General features: G+C 34.3%; 1 pseudogene; it reads left to right on the top strand.

Moving 5' to 3' along the window:
* Positions 1 to 1,871: 1,871 nt before the first annotated feature.
* On the top strand, positions 1,872 to 2,856 carry LOC149243367 (pectate lyase 1 pseudogene; annotated as a pseudogene).
* The last annotated feature ends 10,955 nt before the right edge of the window (positions 2,857 to 13,811 follow it).

The following is a 13,811-nucleotide window of genomic DNA, read 5'->3' as shown; positions in this document are numbered from 1 at the left end:
GTGTGGCCAAATCTTAATGTGATTAAAATGAAAGTCAATCTTAATAATGTGATTAAAACCCGTGGGTGGAACTCAAAATCTATAGATTAAATTACTTAAATTAGAGTTTTTAAAAACCTCCGATAAACCTCTCACAAATTTTGGTTACAATTAATTAGAAAAGTTGTCAAGAAAAATGGCTTTTTTTTATAAGTTAAACTACACCTATATAAAATAAATCTTATAAATTAGAAGTGGAAGACCAATTATTAAAAAAAACATACATTATCCCAACATCATCTCGTTGATTAATATTCAAATCCTAACTAAACCACGATTAAATCTCAGCACAACAACAAACAAATAGGAATATTTAATAAGGAGGAATAACCAAACATGACTAATATTTAATTACTAGGAGTTCCCCAAAAACATATTGGTCATATGAAGTGGAAAATGATTAATATTAAAAAAATTGCATTGTCCCAGCCTATCCCATGGATTAATATTCATATTATAACTAAACAACCCTTATACTTACACATACTAATAAAAAATGCTTAATATTTATTTACGAAAACCCAAAAAAAATTGTGATATGAAGTTGAGAAAGATTAATGTTAAGAAAGTTGCATGGTCCCTAGCATCATCCCATCTATTAATATTCTTATGCTAATTGAACAACCCTTAACTACATGCTAACACAAAATAATTAATATTTAATTACGAGGAGTATTTACTTCTTTGAGTTGTTTTATTGTGCCATTTTTTGAACAATTTTCTAGTTTATTTTAATCTAAGAGAGATTCATTGAAAGTAAAAGTTTGACTAGTGAACTCTGTAAAATCAAAGTGCCCCAAATATTTTTTAAATTGTTGGATCTATACATGTAGTAAAAAAGCAAGTTTAAACAACACAAATCAAGATTTCACCACAAAATATTTCACAGAATCCTAGCTAGAAATCTCGGAATTACTCCAAAAAGTGGCACTTTAAAAAATTATTATGTGAAACGAAAAACAATTAACATTTATTTAGAGCATTAATTACCATGACTAACATATATAAAATACTAAGATGATGGACCATGTTAGGACACGAGATGACCACTATGGGAGGTAAAAGTTATCATATGAAGTGTAAAATGATTAACATTTAGTTAGGGAATTAATTACCACTACGAAATGGCCACTATAGGAGGTAAAAGTTGTCATATGAAGTGTAAAATGATTAACATTTATAGTTGGTGCATTAATTACCATGACAAGATATAGAAAGAATTGGGAGGTGAAAGTTATCATATGAAGTGTAAAATGATTAACATTTATTCAGGGAATTAATTACCACTACGAGATGGCCACTATAGGAGGTAAAAGTTGTCATATGAAGTGTAAAATGATTAACATTTAGTTAGGGCATTAATTACCATGATGAGATATAAAAAGTAAAAACTGTCCTATAAAGTGTAAAATGATTAACATTTAGTTAGTGCATTAATTACCATGACGAGGTATAAGAAATAGAAATTGTTATATAAAGTGTAAAATGATATAAAGCGTAAAATGATTAACATTTGGTTAGGGCATTAATTACTCTCACGAGATAGCCACTATAGGAGGTAAAAGTTGTAGCATAAAATGTAAAATAATTAACATTTAATTAAGGCATTAATTACCATGACGAGACGAATAACAGATACTGACATCGGGTGGCCATGTTATGACATGGGATGGCAACTATATAAGTTAAGTTTCAGATACAATGGCAAGCAAAGCAAGTTCTGCATAAACTCACATGCAATCTGATTGCATAAAGTTCCATCTATCATCAAATATTTCACCGTATTGCCAATACTAGGCACATCCATGCATCCTAGGAATTTAACTCCTGATATGGCCATAGCTGGAGCAGCATGGATGTTATTAGGTCTGATTTCGGTGTTGTTGCAAGCCTCAATGTCTTTTTCTGCAAGCAGCAGGTCCAACGCCATTGACAACTGCTGGAGAAGAGATGCAAATTGGGCGCAGAATCGAATGAAGTTGGCAGATTGTGCTGTGGGCTTCGGAAGCGCCGCCAATGGAGGAAAAGGAGGGCAGATCTACACCGTCACCACCCCTGATGACAATCCCACAAATCCGTTGCCCGGTAGTTTGAGATACGGAGTGACCCGCAAGAATCCACTGTGGATTGTTTTTGCTAAAGATATGAACATAAAGCTTCAGATGCCCCTCTCTGTTGCAAGCCACAAGACTATTGATGGAAGAGGGGCCAATGTTGAGATCAGTAATGGGCCTTGCATCCGCCTTGACAACGTGAACAACGTTATTATTCATGGGTTGAACATCCATGACTGTAAACCCAGCGTCGCGGGTAACGTTGAGGTGACGGAGTCCGTCACCTGGATGACAAAACAGGATCCAGATGCTATATCTATCACTGGTTCTAAAGATATATGGATCGATCACAACACCCTCTCCAGGTGCTTAGACGGTCTCATTGACGTTTCGCTTGCTTCCATAGCTATTACTATTTCCAACAACCGTTTCACTTATCATGACAAGGCAAGTTTACTTAAAGCCTGATGGCCGATTTTAGCAATATTTTAAAATTTAATAATAGTTTATGCAGATTGTAGATTTAGGGATTGTGTTGGAATAGTTAAGCAACTAATTTTTTTTATTTTTCATCAAATTCTATATTCTAGAAATCTAGAATACTACATAATCTATAGCGATAGTGATTATTCTTTCATTGTATGAACGCATGCAGGTAATGCTTTTAGGCCACAGCGATGACTATACAGGTGATAAAAACATGAAGGTAACCGTTACCTACAACCAATTTGGACCAGGTGTCATGCAGAGGATGCCAAGGTAAGTTCATCGCACTAAGACTATCCCAGCTTGAAAATACATTAAAACCAGAGAGCAACGACTGCGTTGAGGAACATCCCCTTCTTAGTTGTTGGAATGGTTAGGACGGTTTTGTGTTTTGATTGATTTGTGTTTTCAAAGGGCAAAGAACAGTAAGTTATTGCCAACTGTTAGTTAATGGCATGTAAATTTGATCCAAACAAACAGATTAGTCCAAATAGTTAAAAGATTCACCATGTTTTAAAAGATGCATGCATTTTTTTTTCCTCCAGGAAAAAACTTGGATTTTAGTATTAGAAAATAAAATCGCTTTTTGCAGATACATGTTTAGTATATTTTAGTGGATGAGTTTAAAATTTGGCGGAGACCCATCAGAAATCTATTTAGAATGAATATTTAGGTTTATTATTTAATTTATTCGAAAAGTACAATCACAAATAATGTGATGATATCGAAATTACAAACAAGTGTTATTGAAAAAACACTTAAGTCTTGTTTTAGATTTGTCCATAAAAGTCTATGATAATATTCATGGAGTGTCCAGAAATTTCCGAGTAGTGGGTGTGAAGTTCTCTGTATAAATGTCAAATAGTGAACATATTAAAAGAACATTCTCAGTCTCACTTTACTCAAGCAATCAGTATTAGCAAATCAATAACTATTTCATTTCCATAATCAGATTCATATATGCTACTTCAGTTAAGGGAACCCGCGTGTACACACAACTATGTTTAATGCAACTAGCGTATATCCAGCAAACTTATGATTCAATTAATTCATCATATGTTGATCTTTAATCAGTCCTTCAGAACTTCATTAACCATATAAATAGTAACCAGGTACAATAAGAACAGAGTAGATCATCACACATAAGAAACACACATGAACAACATAATATAAGGTGGAAACCTAATGCAGGAAAGAAACCACCTACTTTCATCTTCCTTTAATATAAGAGAAACCTGTTTACAATCTTGTACTGGTGCAGACCCATACCAGTACACAGGCACCATCCTGTAGAAGGCTACAACCTTCTCTCATTCTCAAACTACTACTGGAAGGGAGCTACAACCCCCTAGCTCTTGTACTAGCTGATATGTTTACTAATACGTAAGCACGGACCTACTAAAGGCTCCAACCTTAAGGCATTTTCCAGCTAATACTGGAAGGGAGCTCCAACCCCCTGGCTCTTGTATTGACTGATATGTTTACAAGTACGTAGGTGCCCACCTACTGAAGTCTACGACCTTCTCTCTTCCTCGAGAGACCATGTTTCATAAATTTTCATACTGGATACTCCTGAAGCACAACACCATAATCTAAAGGCCACGTTTCATCTAAATTTCATATTAGACCCATCAACAACATTAAAGCACAAAATTAGTCACCACTGCAATGCAACCATCAACTACACCTACATCATCAATCTCTGAATCACCCAACACTCAATCACTAAAACCCTATTAGCGAAACATAGTCACCAGAACACAGAGCAGAATAGAGAACTTTGCAACAATAGCTAGATCAAACTGCAATTTCAAATATCATACTTCATACTGTATACGCTTCTCTGATGAGGTGAACCAACATGTATATGCGCTTTTACTTAAGCAAAACCACGTACAAATCTGCAAATATTTACTCATAACTTTGTGGCTATTTCAAACATTAGTCATACCTAGATCACCTTGGAGGGTGGAACACCACCACCCAACCATGAATCACCTCTGATTCCCCCCCAAGTCGAAGATCTTGCCAAGGATTAACTGTCTTGAATTGATCAATGCATTTGGTATTTAATACCCTCTTTCATGATTTAGTTACCATTAGCAACGTCTCAGTTTTATGGACTTTTCAATTTTCCTAGGTATTTTTCGAAAAAACTTGTCTTTATCTCCCATGATGCTTTTCCACATAAAAGCATGCCTTTATCTCCCGCAAATCTCTTATTTTCGATGGATCTTTATCTCCCATCCATCCGATGGATATCGAATCCATCCAAGCTTATCTAGAATCAGATCTAGAAGCTTTATCATTAAAGATTCAACTCTATCTAATTCCTCATGGTATTTGGCAAGAATCTCCTCTCTCTTGGTGCTCCACCCCCAAGTGATTTATTTTATTAATTTATTTAATAACACATTTTCTTTCAATATTACATATCACCTGGCTTTCCTCAGATTAGGTTTATAATAGTTTATCCCACAAACGAGGGTATCACACCTAGCTTTAACCCAGGGTAGGTTTACAAATGTTTAACACACAAGGGCGGGTATCACACCTAGCTTTAACTTAGCTTAGGTTTACAATAATTTAGTACACATGAGAATTTAGTACACAAGGGAGGGGTTTTACACCAAGTAAGCAAAATGGGATGGATGATTTGAAGAATGTGATCGAAGCTAACATAATAGTTTTATATGTGCCATGGAAGCTAATTTCGATGGTATGAAAGAATCTTTGAAGAAATGCATGGAATATTTGAAGAAAGGCATGGAAGGCTTAAAGGCTTATAGAATCTAATATTGGATTGAAGACCCACCGTATTCCAAAGATCAATACGAGGAAGTTTGATGGAAAGGATCCCATAACATGGATACTATAGATGGAGAAATATTTTGATCTAATGATTGTTAGCCTCTCTCATAAAACAATAATAAATCCAAAATAAATTAATTAATTAAATATTCCAAGTTAGGAATTTGTGCCTAACTCTTGGGTTTTTCCTCTAAGATAGGAGTTAGTTTAGGTAACTCCTATATTGGTGTGTCTGGTGAGAAATTATCTCAACCAAAGGAGAAATTATCTCAACCAAAGGTGTCTAAGATAGCACGCACTATCTTGAGAACACTGTGTCTCATCTATTTATTTGTAACACTATATTCAATTATTTTTGTAATGTGTAATGAGAGAGAAGCAGGAGGCTTCAGCCTTTTTCCTCCAATATTTTGTCTCTGATTTTTATGTGTATTTTTCTGTAATCTGTTTGGAGTTAATTTCATTTTTATCATGTGGTATCAGAGCACGGATTGGAAAGTACCCGCTGAGGTCGAAAATTGAAATCGCTGGGTTTTTCATTTTTTTCAATGATATGATCTATAATCGACATGAATAAGAGCAAGAAAGTTGTGGCGGCTTTGGGAATTAGTGGTGCAAGAAGATTTGTGATTGATATCTATCGGAACTGTTTTTGAAGCGATCATGGATATACATCTTCCAATTCTTTCATCTCTAGCTCCCAATTTTAAGAAAACTACAGTGGTACTTTCCCGTTCCTGTGTTTGGCATTTCGTTCACCATTAATATTCCTATTCTTTCTTTTCCTGTCAAAACCCACCAATTGGACCGTTCAAATCCGAGATGGGCACGTTGGATACTCGAAATTCAGATAATGACCAATGGGAGAAGAAGTCAGCACGGTTTTGAACATCAAATTAGAATACCCGTCGATATCAACAACATTCAAACGAAAAATACAGTAGCTACAATACAAAGTCCAGTGGAAATGGGTTGTTCCTTCTCTTTTTATAATAATTGATGCTCACATGGCCCGCTCCGCTTTCTAAACCCACCATTCTTGGCACTCGACCGGCGGCATGGGCTTTCGGTGGTGGTGGCATTGCCATCAGCTATCCTCTGGCGGAGGCGTTGAATAACATGGAGGATGCCTGTTTGCAGCGCTATTCTCAGTTGTTTGGCAGTGATGATAGACTCCATGCCTGTATTTCTGAGCTCGGGATTCCTCTTACTAGAGAAGCTGGATTTCATCAGTGGGATGTTCGAGGCAACGCATTTGGGCTTCTGGCAGCTCACCCAGTTGCTCCTTTTGTCTCTATGCATCATTTGAAAACTTCATCAAATTGAACAACAGTTCTGGAAGCACGCCTAATTCGCTCAAACATACCTGAAGATACTGAAACATCGACTTATGAAGCTGCATCGGTGCGTGAAGATTCAGGTAATTTTAATGCGGAGAATGATTTTACTTATCAAAAGTTGAAACAATTTTCTTTATAAATATTTATGTGCTTCATGAATGATACATGGTGGCCAAAGATTTTGGTTAAAACAAAACAAGATTAAAGGAAAACCTGCATAAGATTGAAGCACTTCCTTCAAGGTCTATGCGTAGTTATTCATAAACATTATACATGAAGCGATGCACAAGTTCTAATGGCATAAGAAAATATATTTTATTACTTTTCATTACAGTAATAAAATCTTTTATAGTCCTTGGTGATATGTAAAAGAAACACTTTGGAGGATTTAAATACATAAGTCACGTTGGGTAAGGAAAAGGTAAAGTTGTTTATTAAATTGTTTTTGAGAGATGAGTGGAATATGGTTGAGTGAAACTTAAGCGGAGCTGAAATTGAAAAGTGTATTTTTTAATTATAGTGTTTTGGGGAGAAATAAGGTGAGCTTTATAAAAATATTTTTTAAAGCTTTGTAATGGAGTGATAAGGTGAGCTTTTTAAAAGTATTTTTTGAAGATTTGTCATGGAGTAATAAGGGTGATGTTTTGAAAGCTTTGGAGTGATACATTTTTTCAGTGGAAGGCTCATTGGTGTAGGAGGTTGAGTAAGGTTTTTGAACGCATTTCCTTCCAAATTTGTGAGTGTCAAATTCTCATTGTTTGAGAAAGCTTTCATGGCAATGTTGTAAAAGATGAAAGGTTGATGATCTCAATACTCAATAAAGATGTATTATTTGTGGTGATTGTGTCCTAGATCCGCCCGAAATTGAATAAGGGGATCTAAGGTACACTATGTGTGTTTGATGGCGCATGTGTTTTGTGGCTTCATGTTTTTGCTTTTTGATCTGTGTCTAGTTGTGACACATCAATAATTTCATCTAATATCGCATACATAAAGCAAGCACAACACTTGTAACAAAATAGCTTCAAGGAAGGATAATCAAGATCACACATACAACAAATAATCAAAGTTTTCAACATCGGCATTCTACCTCAACAAACAATTTCACTCGATATAATCAAGTTCATGAATCTACAAACTCCAGCATTTCAAAGCAAATTCTACATCACTACAATCAAGTTAATGAAAATGTAAACTTCAACGTTTCAGCGCATAGTCTACATCAACATTGTTGAACTTGTAATCAAACTCAAATCACATTGAATTGTAAGGGTGCATTCTCGGTTGAAACCGACACCCACGTCTTGAATTGAGTCATTGTAGTGAATCATTGAAATCATTGTAAGCTTTTTGGGTGCATTTTCGACAGTGTTCGACACCCTTCCTTTAAAGCACCAATCAAGTGAGTCCATGAGTTTTAACTCCTTGAAACAACCATCACAGAAACCACAACAAGTTCAACTCTAACACCAATCAAGCAAGTTGAGATCAACAAATCAAGCGAGCGTGCCAGTCAAGTCCCATAGCAAGCGAGCCTATCATTCAAGTAAAGTGAAACAGTTCAAAGCACGACATCTACGACAAGAGAGCCTGACTTCAAGTGAGCAAGTTCAGATGGCGCAACATATTCAGTTGTTAAACATTCTTCACAGTTTGATCATCTCCAGTGATGAAGACATGGTGCACATCAGCAAAGAAACTCTTGCTGATATTTCACGGCATCTACAACAAACACATGAAACCATTGAGTTTCTTCAACTTGAGTCCCAACTTCAAAGGAATGAATTGCAAGAAAAGAGTAATACTTTCAAGTCTTTGAACCATCCAGATAATAAGTCATTCATCCCAACAACTTCAAGTGTCAAAGTTGTTCATGATCAAATTCCAATTTCTTCCAAACCCCTCATCAAGCCCTGGGAAGAAATTCAAAATAACAAGAATAGACGAGGCTTAGGATATGTCACTGATGACACCAACTTACATATCCCAGATTATTCCAAGCCAATTAAGTTTGTGAGTGCAGGATTTCTTGAACAACTCACCTCAGCAGGTTCTGAGAAAGTGGTAGTCAACCCGAATTGCACGCAACCTGAAGTTCATGTTCAATCGAAATGCTCTCATTTTCAAAGAGCCGGTCATATGGAAGATCAATGTTTTGATCTCCATCTGTGTTGCCATTGTGGCAAGCACAATCATTCCTCAGAAAAATGTTGCAACCAACAAAAATCAGGCAGATTGAAGATACATTATGAATGGATCGATCCTTGGGAATGGTCATCCACAGTCAAACGGTTATCTCAGTTATACAACCGACTACAATCACACATAGTGCAGCCAGCAGTGAACAGATGATGGTACTCTCATGCAGTTGAATGAGGGAGTACAACAGTGAAACTCTCCTACACCTGAAGGGGGGGAGTTCAAATATATTTTGGAGAAGATTGTCTCTCCTTTCAGCTAACAAAGGGGGGAAAATGTCAATGAAATTGAAAAGTGGTTGTCAGACTGAAAGTCTCGACAACATCAACGAAGTAGCCAGTGGGCATCTTCATCAGCCAGTGGGCATTTGTCATCAACAGTGAGCATCAGCAAATTCGCCAGTGGGCGATCGATAGCCAAAGTAGCAGTGAGCAGCTTTCATCATAGCAAAAGCAACATTGAGTTGTTTTTCGACATCTTCAGCCAGTGGGCAATCATCATCAGCAAACACGCCAATGGGCATTCATCAAATTGTGTCAGTGGACACCGGATGCTGTTTTCAAACAAAGGACAGTTGGATCCTTTTGCGGCTTGGCACGTGATGGAGTTGTCAAGCAACATTCAGAGATGAATCAGGCATGCAGCTGATTCATGTTCTCTTCAAATTTGAGTTTTTTCCAGCATCCAGTTTTGGCGGTTTTTTCAGGCAATGTTTTTGAGGATCAACATGAGAACTTGGAAGATGGTTCCTCGTTCTTATTTTGGATTTATCATTGAAGGGGGGAATGTTAGCCTCTCTCATAAAACAATAATAAATCCAAAATAAATTAATTAATTAAATATTCCAAGTTAGGAATTTGTGCCTAACTCTTGGGTTGTTCCTCTAAGATAGGAGTTAGTTTAGGTAACTCCTATATTGGTGTGTCTGGTGAGAAATTATCTCAACCAAAGGTGTCTAAGATAGCACACACTATCTTGAGAACACTGTCTCTCATCTATTTATTTGTAACACTATATTCAATTATTTTTGTAATGTGTAATGAGAGAGAAGCAGGAGGCTTCAGCCTTTTTCCTCCAATATTTTGTCTCTGATTTTTATGTGTATTTTTCTATAATCTGTTTGGAGTTAATTTCATTTTTATCAATGATGTGAAACTATTACAAAAGGCACATATTGTATCTTTATATTGAGAAACAAATAATTTTTTTATGGTATAAAGTGCTTTTTCCTCGTAAACCACTTTTCACTTGGTCAATTTTCCTAGAGAAAATGATAACACATTATAAGGATACAAATAGCAACACCTTCTTTAGCCAATTGATCAATCTCAAACTAAAGGGTTCAATGGAAGAGAACATTGTGGACTTCCAAAAATTGAATATAAGGGTAAATGATATTCCAGAGAATCAGAGGATTGATGTCTTCATAGGGAATTGAAAGGATAACATTCAAAATGAGGTTCGTCTTTAGGAACTTGATTCATAGGAGAAGGCATTCAGGCTGGAAAGAAAAATAAATTATGGCAACAAGAAATCCTACCACTCACAATTATAAAGATGGAATTGTTGTTGCTTCACAAAAAAATTTGGAAGAAAAAGGAGAAAGTGAGCTTTGTTACAGTTGTGATAGCAAATACACTAAAGGTCATAAGTGTGCTTAGAAGAAATTATTTTACATTGATTGTGAGGAGGAGGAAGAAAAGGATCAAGAAACGTCAAAACAAGATGCTATACATGACGAACCAACCCCGGAGGAAGAAGAAATGAATCCTACCATATCTTGTAATTTATTGGTAGGAATCACTGTTCCTCAAATGCTTCCACATTGCTTTGCATGATGAAGGGTTCATTCCAATTATACCACTACTCAATAATTCATCAAAATTATTAGAAGCTATTTCTTCTCATGAAATTCAATAATGGAAATTTTTGTCTCATACAAGCATGCATGCACTTAGTGTGCCAACTATATGTACCATCATGACTCATAATATGAGTGTCATGAGCAAATCATATTATAATAATTCAAGGATGTATCACAAGGATTCTACTAGTTTTTACTCACTTAAGGATTATTTCCTTTGTCAAAACCCTTTGGGATTTATTATTAATAACTTTGTTCTCAAATTTACGAAAATACTTGATTGAAGGTGGAATAATATGTAAATAAACACAAGAGGTCACTATGTGAAATCTTGTGGGAAACATTCTAGCCACCAGTATGAAGCAACTCCTTTTTTTTGGGTAGGGGAAACTCCTAGTAATTAAATATTAATTATTGTTTGTTAATTTGAGTCTACATGGGTTTTTCTTGGTGTCGATTCCATTTATGTATCCAAAAATATATTTTAAACAACAAAAAATCACATTATTGCTTCAAATTGTATTGTCTATATGTTAGGTTACCCCTATTTAATATAATTGATCAATTATTATTAAAAAGTAATGTAATTGTGAAGGGCATATTCTAACTTATAGACGAAATGTGTTGTTTCATGATATCTTTTCTTGTTAATTTTGATGAAAATCTTACAGAGGTTTTTAAAAACTTGAGTTTAAGTTGTTTAATCAAAATCTCACAGAGATTTTGTTAATACTTTTAAAACTCTTACAGAGATTTTTAAAAACTTGAGTTTAAATTGTTTAATCAAAATCTATAGGGATTTCTAAAAGCTTGAACATAAATTTTTTATTCTCCATAATTCTAGTGCCGAGGAATTTTCACAATGTTGAATCCATTTACACATTCAAAAATGTATTTTAAATTGAAAATAAATATCTTAAAATTGTATTACTAAATTTTGGTGAATTTCGTGAAAAGGGTTGTTTCGTCTATAAGTTAAACTACACCATCACTAAATATTATATGTTAATGATATTTTCTATAAGCTGGACTACACGATTATTAAATATTATATGATAATGAAATTTTCTATAAGTTAGAATACACCATTATTAAACATTATATTTTAATGAGATTGTCTTTAGCATTAATCACATTATGAAGATTTGGTCAACATTCAGAACTATCTAGTGTGGCCAAATCTTAATGTGATTAAAATGAAAGCCAATCTTAATAATGTGATTAAAACCCGTGGGTGGAACTCAAAATCTATAGATTAAATTACTTAAATTAGAGTTTTTAAAAACCTCCGATAAACCTCTCACAAATTTTGGTTACAATTAATTAGAAAAATTGTCATGAAAAATGGCTTTTTTTTTATAAGTTAAACTACACCTATATAAAATAAATCTTATAAATTAGAAGTGGACGACCAATTATTAAAAAAAACGTACATTATGCCAACATCATCTCGTTGATTAATATTCAAATCCTAACTAAACCACGATTAAATCTCAGCACAATAACAAACAAATAGGAATATTTAATAAGGAGGAATAACCAAACATGACTAATATTTAATTACTAGGAGTTCCCCAAAAACATATTGGTCATATGAAGTGGAAAATGATTAATATTAAAAAAATTGCATTGTCCCAGCCTATCCCATGGATTAATATTCATATTATAACTAAACAACCCTTATACTTACACATACTAATAAAAAATGCGTAATATTTAATTACGAAAACCCAAAAAAAATTGTGATATGAAGTGGAAAAAGATTAATGTTAAGAAAGTTGCATTGTCCCTAGCATCATCCCATCTATTAATATTCATATGCTAATTTAACAACCCTTAACTACATGCTAACACAAAATAATTAATATTTAATTACGAGGAGTATTTACTTCTTTGAGTTGTTTTATTGTGCCATTTTTTGAACAATTTTCTAGTTTATTTTAATCTAAGAGAGATTCATTGAAAGTAAAAGTTTGACTAGTGAACTCTGTAAAATCAAAGTGCCCCAAATATTTTTTAAATTGTTGGATCTATACATGTAGTAAAAAAACAAGTTTAAACAACACAAATCAAGTGCCCCAAATATTTTTTAAATTGTTGGATCTATACATGTAGTAAAAAAACAAGTTTAAACAACACAAATCAAGATTTCACCACAAAATATTTCACAGAATCCTAGCTAGAAATCTCGGAGTTACTCCAAAAAGTGGCACTTTAAAAAATTATTATGTGAAACGAAAAACAATTAACATTTATTTAGGGCATTAATTACCATGACTACCATATATAAAATACTAAGATGATGGACCATGTTAGGACACGAGATGACCACTATGGGAGGTAAAAGTTATCATATGAAGTGTAAAATGATTAACATTTAGTTAGGGAATTAATTACCACTAAGAGATGGCCACTATAGGAGGTAAAAGTTGTCATATGAAGTGTAAAATGATTAACATTTATAGTTGGTGCATTAATTACCATGACAAGATATAGAAAGAATTGGGAGGTGAAAGTTATCATATGAAGTGTAAAATGATTAACATTCAGTCAGGGAATTAATTACCACTACGAGATGGCCACTATGGGAGGTAAAAGTTGTCATATGAAGTGTAAAATGATTAACATTTAGTTAGGGCATTAATTACCATGATGAGATATAAAAAGTAAAAAATGTCCTATGAAGTGTAAAATGATTAACATTTACTTAGTGCATTAATTACCATGACGAGGTATAAGAAATAGAAATTGTCATATAAAGTGTAAAATGATTAACATTTGGTTAGGGCATTAATTACTCTCACGAGATAGCCACTATAGGAGGTAAAAGTTGTAGCATAAAATGTAAAATAATTAACATTTAGTTAAGGCATTAATTACCATGACGAGACGAATAACAGATACTGACATCGGGTGGCCATGTTATGACATGGGATGGCAAATATATAAGTTAAGTTTCAGATACAATGGCAAGAAAAGCAAGTTTTGCATAAACTCACATGCAATCTGATTGCATAA

Source organism: Pinus tabuliformis, chromosome 8, assembly GCF_031772625.1.
Source record: "Pinus tabuliformis cultivar Carrire ecotype Pingquan chromosome 8, CPIR1, whole genome shotgun sequence".
In the NCBI taxonomy this organism is placed as follows: domain Eukaryota; kingdom Viridiplantae; phylum Streptophyta; class Pinopsida; order Pinales; family Pinaceae; genus Pinus; species Pinus tabuliformis.
The sequence above is the reverse complement of the archived record's forward strand: the minus strand, read 5'-3'. Positions and strand labels throughout refer to the sequence as shown.